The sequence below is a fragment of the Peromyscus leucopus genome, unplaced genomic scaffold (assembly GCF_004664715.2).
Source record: "Peromyscus leucopus breed LL Stock unplaced genomic scaffold, UCI_PerLeu_2.1 scaffold_927, whole genome shotgun sequence".
NCBI lineage: Eukaryota > Metazoa > Chordata > Mammalia > Rodentia > Cricetidae > Peromyscus > Peromyscus leucopus.
The window spans coordinates 229-9,306 of NW_023505868.1; the positions used below are offsets into that span (position 1 = coordinate 229).

Consider the following 9,078-nt stretch of genomic DNA (forward strand, 5'->3'; position numbering starts at 1 on the left):
ACAAATCAACAGAGCTACCACATAAACAATGGACTCTTACCACAAACTTCCTGTACTGGTTGTCTTAGTTACCTTTCCTGTTCCTGTGGTAAAAATGTCTGACAGAGGTGACTTTCAGCAGAAAGGATTTATTCTGGCTCACAGATCAAGAAAATTGTCCCCCATGGTGGGGAAGCCAAGATGGCGGAATGTTGAGGCCACTGCTCATATCATATCCCCGGTCAACAAGAAAAGAGTGATGAATGAAGGCTGCCACTGAGCTATTGGTTCCCTTATATGTTCTTTAAGGTTCAACACTGGTAATGGCAATGGTACACCTACAAGTGGGCAGGTCTTCCCACCTCAGATAATCTGAACAAGGAGATCCTGCACTGACGCCCACAGACACTTCTGTCCTGGGTGATTCTAAATTCTGACAAACTGACAGTTAACACTACCCATCACATCAGATCACTGAGTGTAAGTTACTCTTTGCCTTTACAACCCCACAGAGAATGAACACACACACTCATGTGCATATGTGCTCATGAGTATAACACAGCACACGAGTATTTGCACACACATACACAGTCAAACAGATGCACACACAAACACATAGAGCTGTGGTTCTCAGCCTTCCTAATGCTGTGACCCTTTAATACAGTTCTTTCATGTTGTGGTGACCCCCCAATTATAAAATTACTTTTGTTGCTACTTCATAACTGTAATTTTGCTACTGTTATGAATTGTAGTGTAAATATCTGTATTTTCTGATGGTCTTAGGAAACCCCCATGAAAGGGTTGTTTGACCCCCAAAGGGGTCGCAACCCACAGGTTGAGAAACCCTGACATAGAGACTCCAGAAAAGGCATGACATTTTCAACTGAGATTAAATCAAAAATACTGAATTCAAAGAAGAAATTATTTTTGCAAGGCTTGGAAGGTGAAAGATGAACTGGAAGCTGGATCCCAGATCAGTTGCAGAAGATAGGAACACATGCTCCTGGGTAAGCAATGAAGGGTCTTTAATCAGAAATCAAAGGCATAAGGCAAGGGGAACCACAGATGTGAGCCATTATGCAGAGGAACAGCCCTGCACTGCCTCTCACTGACACACCAGCTCTTCATTGTTACCGTAACATAGTAAAGGGCACATGTGCAGAAAAGTTACTGGACTCCCTCACTTTGTGACTTACCAACACTTTCATACTGTCCTTCCCCCAGCTCTTCTTCAGATTCATCAACTAGTGGAATTTCCACATACTGTGAAAGAGAAATGGAAGTAGGACAGCCCCTTTAGTGTGATAGTCAAAGAAATTTTGTTTATAATATAAATAAAAGCCAGGGGGGATAAAAGGTAGAACACAAAGCCCCTATGACTCGCAGTGGCAACACGCTTCCCGAGGAAGCGGTATTATGTCAGCCCCTAGCTAGAGACAGAGCACTATAGCTCACATAAAGTGCCCCTAAAGAGCCATGTGTGAGAGGCTGAAGCCCACGTCTGTGATGTTAGCATGAGGTGGTGGACAATTTCAAAGTAAGGCCTCGTTGGAGCAACATGGTTCATTTGAGACACGCCCTGGAAGGATCTCTTCCTCTCCTCTTTCTTTTTCATTTCTCGGCTCCCATGAGTTGAGCAACTTGTTCCACTACCAACTGCCTGCCATGATGTGCTGTCTTGCCACAGCCCTAAAACAACAGGAAGGAAGGACAATGAAGTCACGGGAGCCTAGCCATACTTCTCCTCTTTATAAGCCAACTGTCTTGGGTATTTTATCACAGTGACATCAAGTGGCCTGCCATATATAGCTAGAGAAAAAATGCTGCAAGGAAACATAAAATAGGATGCATTTCACAAGTTATAATAGCCATTCATCAATAGTATTACCTGAGGACGAGCCATTTCACCTGCTACAACTTTCCTCTCTTCTTCTATCAAGCCAATGACCTTTCTATTGATAAGTGGTGCATTTGCACCCCGAATCTTTGCAATAATTTTACCATTCTACAAGAGAAAGGAAAGTATAAAGAAACTTTCATTTCATATGAAGTCCATAATTAACATTTACTTTGGACTAAGTTCCCTCTCCTTGATCCCATTTCCCACCACCATCCTTTGGATACTGTTATCAGCCATTTGAAAGTAGTACTGATGAGACAGTTCACTTTGATTTGGTAACATCAGCAATTAGAGTTCCACACTTTGTCCTCTATAAAAGGCATGGCTGCATTCCCACCTCCTTGCAGCATCCTTACACTACCACCCAGGCCTGTAACCCCACCACCTACAGCACATCACCGCCCTACACGAGCACTCACAGAATACCGGCCTCATTCATCCTTGCTTTAAATGTGAGGATTCTAGACAGGGCCTTCAGTTTGATCTAATGATATCTAATTTCCTGTATGTGGCCATGCACACTGACCAAAGGCAATTTGGGAAGGAAAAATGTTTATCTGTGCTATACTTCTCTACCACACTTCATCATTAAGGGAAATCAGGGCAAGAACTTGAAGTAGAACCCATAAAAGAACTCAGCTTGCCAGCTTGTCCTCAGGCTTTCTTATACAGCTAAGGACTGCATGCTTAAGTATGGTGCTACTTACAGGGGCTGGCTCTTCTACATCAATTAATAATCAAGTCGAGCATCCACAGACATACTCACAGCCCAATCTGACTTAGGCAACTCCTCAGTTAAGACTCTCCTGTTAGATGAATGTTGTGTCAGGTTGGCAATGCAGACTAAGATAGATGCCATACCCCTTCACGTTGAGCCACAGCAGCTGGAAAAACAGTAGCCAGCCCCTGCAGCTCAGCCTGCCCTGCACCCCTGCCCTCAATGTCAGAAGGGATTCCACCGGGCTAAGGAGTGGTAGAAGAGCTCGGAGAACTCAGCTTTAAGCAATTGTTCCACTCTCTTTGGATCTGTAATTCCCACAACTGTCCTGTACTTTCGTCTGTCTTTTACCTTCTATACACTAAGTATCTGTTTATGGACATAGAACCAGGCATGATGGCATGGAACGAGAGGCCTTGTATCTAACACTATTAAATAACAAACAAAAACCCAGAAGACCCACAAAAGCACAGACACGTGGAATAGCAACCCCATAGGTACCATTAAGGAGGCTTAGAGCACCCAGAGCATCTACAAGAACTTGTTTGTAAGAAAGATCAGCTGAGATATTACTCAATATCAGGAAGTGTGTTCTTGCTTCAAGATATGAAGGATGATAAGAGATCGTGAAGCGGGGGAAGTAAAAGAGAGAATTATACTATGCAGAAAGAATAGCAGATGCAAGGCATAGGCCTGTAGGAGACATGGCAAGTGAAAAGGACCTCTGGGAAAGTGGGGCTGAACCCAGTATTCATGGTCTCAATACCCAGAGAAACCCAGACCGTATGGAGCCTTGGTACCTTGGAAAGAGAAGACATCCCTCCCTCAGTCAAAAACGCTAGAATGCTGGACTATAGATTGTGCTCACGATTAACATTCTTTTTTTAAAGATTTATTTTATTTTGTGCATGTGCTCATGCATGAGTGCATGTGTGTGTGTGTGTGTGTGTGTGTGTGTGTGTGTGTGTGTGTACAGACATGAGGTCAATCTAGAGCTGGAGTTACAGGTGATTGTGAGACACTGTTGTGGGTGATGTGCACTTAACTGCTAAGCCATTTCACTAGGCCCACAATTAAAATTCCAATTGTGAAGATTATTTTTCCAGCTTTGTGGAAGGCATTGGAGGAGCAAGAGAAGATGTCTGTCTGCAATTCAGGTGTACGTCTAAGGATTCTCAGTCCAATACCAGCCTGACAATTCTCTTGAACAGAACTGTTCTGGCTGAAACTTGCTAGAAGGAAGTTTTTGCCAGCTGAGAAACCTGACTGATTAAAGAGGTCGGGATGAAGTGTTTAAGTAACAAATGGTCAGCTGGAGGGCAGTTTTGTAGTAGGGAATATTATTCTTCCCTAAGTGGTTGTTGATCTGGTGTGTTCAGGAAAAAGGGTGCCTAAAGCATGTATACAGTGCTTAGTGGATGAAGTATGCTGGAGGAAAGACCCTTGATGGAAAAGAGACCAGGAATTCACAAGCCAGGCAGAGGGAGGTGTCAACATAAATAATGAAACCCGGAGGGACACGGGAACCTGGGTTTGAAAATCAGACTTTGAACCAATGCCAAACTGTGACATTAGACGCAGAATTTACTCTAGATCTGAACTAATAGAACCGGTGTGGGAAACTAGAAAATTAATCAAATGTAGTGGATTCTAACAAACAAAGGAAAATAAAGCAACTGAAGTATGAGTGATAAGAAGAAAGAGAGACATCTACTTTGCTCATGGTCTGACAAAAATCCGGAAAAAAAAAAAAGTCACCACTTTTTAGGCTTCAGAAGAATGTTCCAAAGCAGCAAGCCTTTCCTCTGTGAAGATTCTCATCTTGATTCCTTAAACTGCAAATTGGCTTGGTGGCATCAAAACTATCACTCTAAACACAGACCATATTGCTTCAAAAGCTGAAAATACTATACATCAAGAGCTATACTTTCAACATAGTGCAAGAGCATGTATATTTTATTCAACTAGAGCAATAATTCATTTGCTCGAAATAGTTGCAAGAGCGTTATTTAACCGAATCGAGAGCTTGTATACAAGAAGTGCTATTAATAATTATTTCTACTATTGAAAAGTAAGCGCCCTCACCAGAAGGTTGACCTAGTGGTGTTTACCTCTGCTGACACTTCTCTTGATGACCACGGGACTGAGGGCTTAACTGTAGACTGGTTTTAGGAAATAACATTTATCCCATTGTTTTCTGACTATTGCAGTTGTGTGTCCAATGCAAAATACAGGTGAAGTACTGACAAGTGTGAAGAGGAAAGAGATCACCCCCCCCCCATAGAAAGCAACGAGAACAACTTGGAATAAACTTTCTACGCTATTCTAAACCTTTGTAAATACAGAGATGGGAGCAAAATGCAATAGAGAGAATGATTAGGCAAATGCTTTCACACAAATCCATGAACACTTATAATCAATTCTCTCCTGCCGCTCATCTGAGAACGGTTCCTCACTCCAGTAAATGCCGACTTGTCTTTTTTCGAATCAGTTCAGTATGTGATAGTCTTAACAAGCTCCCCAAAGGCAAATTATTAAATTCATTATCAGGCAAACAGAGATAAGGCAAACACTGTGCAATTACCAGCACCAGCAAACAGCCCCATGGTAATTTTCCCTGCTACCTGCTCCTTCACAGGAATCTGATAATGAGATGATGAATGCTATACTTACAAGACTAAAGAGAAACATAGGCTCACATTTATCTCTAAATGTTGCAGAGTCACAATGCTGTCAGCTTCAGCCTGAAGATAAATTATTTTATACAACAATGTAAATATTTTATACAACAATGAGAAAGCAATATCCACACTATTCTGGATCTTATGTTCAAATGGTGTAGAGATATACACAATTTTCTGGAACAGCAACATTTTCTGGTTTTGTAATAGTTGCATTAAGGATCAAACTGCACGCATTAGCAACTCAAGCCTGTGTTATGTTGGTGCCTGCAGTAAACTCACCTCTGTTTCTACCTTCCTCGCTGCCTGGTCCTGCCATTACTCTTCCAATCCAGCCCAAGTGTTCTTGATCCAAAGAATGTCTCTTACTCCCTCCTGACAGGTCACTTCTGGCTCCATACTGTACTTGACTGTCCCTCACCCAAGGCAGACTGTGTCTTTCAATACTGTTCCACAGGCAGGTGTGGGGCTGCCTCACTTGCTTTGTTAAGAAGGCAATGATTTTCCAACTACATGTAACTCCAGCTCCAGGGATCCAACACCCCTGCCTCTTGTACACTCGCACTCAACATACATGCACCCATACATAGACACCCCTTCACACATAGAGAACACAGATACACACACACACACACACACACACACACAAAATTATAAATTATAAAGAAAAGAAGACAGAATGCTTCTGCAGAAGGGATGGCTAGTTGAAACCATGTGAGATCAGGAAGCAAACTGACTCCAAGGTGTCTTGAAGGCAGGAAGGTCTATGCTCAAAACATGCAGTGGATGGAGGTTCATGTCTGCTCAAGGACTATGTAGTTTAGAGATCTGGAGTATACTGTTTGGGCAGTTTATAGCTGGCTGACTGAGTATGCATCTGTCTAATAGAAATGTATTTTAGGTTCTCTGGTAGTCACATAAAAGAAACAGGTAAAAAATAAAGTACTTTCTTTAACTCAATATATTATCAGTTCAACATGTATTCAATGTAAAAAGTGTTAAAAATGTCTCATATCATTTTCCATAATAAATCTTAAAAATGTATTATTTTATAAAAATTCATATTTAAAGCATATTTTAGTGATTAATATTCAATAAATAATTAATTGACCTCTAATAAAAAGTAGATTCATATAGCATATTACATTTCACAATAATTTAATTTGTAATATCAGTTTTTAAATTTTTTAAATTTATTTGTGTGTGTGTGCGAGAGAGAAGCAGGCAGGCAGACAGACAGACAGACAGAGAAAGAGAGAGATTCTGTCTCTATTTTCATCATTTGAGTCCCAGAGATCAAACCCATGTCATCAGGCCTCCCAGCAAGTGCCTTATCCACTGAACTATCTCAACAGCCTTCAGTTTTAAGATTAGAATAATTAAAATGAAAATGCATTTCTGTAATTCATCTAGATAGATTTCAAGTGTTCTGTTTTACATTAAGGCATATTGAACAATAAGATTCTAACCAATTGTTAACTGGATATAGAGAAATTGAATAACCAATACAATTGGTTAAATGACTTTGACTATGATGTCTAATCTCATCAATTTTTATAATAGTGAAAGAGAAATTATTTCCTTTGAAACATTCATGCAATAGATAAGTATCTCGGGATCTACTCCATGACACCCAGCACACAGCTCCCCATCATCTTAACCTCAGGGACATATATTAACATGCCATGAGGTAAAAGAAATATCAACAGATACATGTCCATTTTTATATTTTTCTAAGTTTGCAGTCATGATAATTTATCTCAGTCAGCGTCCAAGAATTAGGTAAAATCATACTAATTCTCAAACTAGTAGAACTAAATATATAGTAAAAATGCCAAGAAAACATTGTTTGTTTCGACTGAAGACTGACAGGTTGCTTAAGTTAAGACAGTACTTGAAGTACTTGGGAATCCATAAGCCCTATTGTAACAGTAAACAAGTTGAATGAAAATGAAAAGCTTACAACCGCGAAGTGAAGAATCTCATCTTCATTCAGTTCATTTTTCAGTTTTCTGAATAAAGCTTGCACGGCTTTGCAAGGTCCACACCAGGCTTGGTAAACATCAATCACTAGAAGATGGCAACATTTATCAAAAGCAGAGTCAAGGAGCTAGAGGCTGGGACATTCCCATCCCAGGTGAGGAGGAAGCAGCTTTGAAACACAAGAGTTGAATTCTGCAAGGTGTCCCCGGTGCTTGGGACAAAGTCTGGATGAGGACAGCAGAGAGCCCCAGTACCTGTTAGGCCTTTGTTCAGCAACATCTCATCCCACAGTTCTGACTATTGATGACTGACTGTGAAAAGCAAAACACTGTAAGACAGGGCAAGTGTCGTTGCACCAGACACAGACCTGCTGGCAGGACAGACCCACCTGTAGCTGGATTTCACGCTTTTTGCTTGCCATTTATCTATCTACTTCTGCGTGGAAAAGAAAAGAAACATGAGACATGAGGAATTTAAACACTATTATCTTTGTATACCCAAGCAACGTCTTTGTGTATGGTCCAATTTCCCTTTAGAAAATACTGGCCTGCTCAGAATGGCCTCTAGAGAGGAGTCAATGTCATAGGTAGACTAGTGCATGCTGGAACGGATTCTTCCAACAAACAAAAGAATGTAAGAATGTTAGGGGGTTCTGTTTAAAGTGATAGTCTATGTGTGCAAGTGTGTGTGTGTGCACTGTGTATGTTCTATATGTGTGTGTGTGTTTTAACATTGTAAAGTCATACTGTGTGTGTTGTATGTGTGTGTTTTAATATTGTAAAGTTATACTATGTGTTATATTTATTTTTTAAATATTGTGATGGTCTCTTACACCTTCAGTGAACATGTTAATTGGCTGTGTACATACTCTTCAGAGCTGCTCACTCCAAGTTATTGAGTTTTTAGAATAAAATCACGAATGTTCTCTAAAGCACAGCATGAATTTTCCTTGGGTGTTAACACCAAGGATAGGGTAGTAGGCATTAAGGTGAGAGAAAGGAACAGCCTCTAAGACTACTTCCCAACAAAGTTGCTATATATCATAGCAAAATGGGCCCTCTCAGCTAGACTGGACCTTAAAGAACATTTAAGTTGGCCCTCTGGCTGGGTTTATGGCCCTTGGTAGCGTGAGCTCCTGAAGTTCAGTACCTAGACTGCTGAGTCAGGCCCAGGATGAGGTGCAGAGCTCCTGCTGCGCCTTCCTCCCAGCAGTCCAGCTAAAAGAGGGGATGAGGGATGCCTGTATCACCCCTGGAAGATGAAGAGCAAAGACGCCAACGTTCAGCCCTCGAGGCCTGTCTGCCCTTCCTTCCTGTGGTGAGATCGAGGCTCCTGCTCACAGCAGGTAGAACTGGGCACCAAACCCAAGAGCAGTTGGCGCCTAAAAACCCTTCACCACTCCTGCAACAGCCCTGGAAATACAATTTCCATCTCCTCAAGACCCCTCCTTCTGCTGCTCCTGCTGAGTTGCTGAATCTGAGCCTGTCCTGGTGTTCCCAAACCCACACATACACACTCCACACCTGTGTGCCTCAGTATTTCTGTTTCCAGGGAGGCTTCTCCAGCAGACTTGACCATCTCTCTCCTGGGCTTTGGAGCCTTTGTGACTGGCCACGCCTGCAGTAAAGGATACAAATTCCTCAAACTGGAGCAGAAGATGCAGTCCCTTCCTGCTGCTCTGACTCTCCACCTTTGTTGAATCTACCCTGGCGTTCCCACCTTCCCCCTTTCCCACCTAAGAATTAGGCTCACAGAACTGTTTGAACTATTTCAATTTTAGACTTACAAATATGTTGCCAAAATGATGCCCAAGTTCC

General features: G+C 41.6%; 1 long non-coding RNA gene across 1 annotated transcript; it reads right to left on the reverse strand.

Moving 5' to 3' along the window:
* Positions 1–1,174: 1,174 nt before the first annotated feature.
* LOC119086154 lies at positions 1,175–8,543 on the reverse strand. The gene is made up of 7 exons (XR_005090706.1): positions 8,411–8,543; positions 7,650–7,696; positions 7,516–7,572; positions 7,242–7,348; positions 5,271–5,341; positions 1,868–1,984; positions 1,175–1,242 (listed from the first exon to the last, which is right to left on the reverse strand). It is a non-coding gene; the product is annotated as an uncharacterized LOC119086154 (long non-coding RNA).
* Between the last annotated feature and the right edge of the window lie 535 nt (positions 8,544–9,078).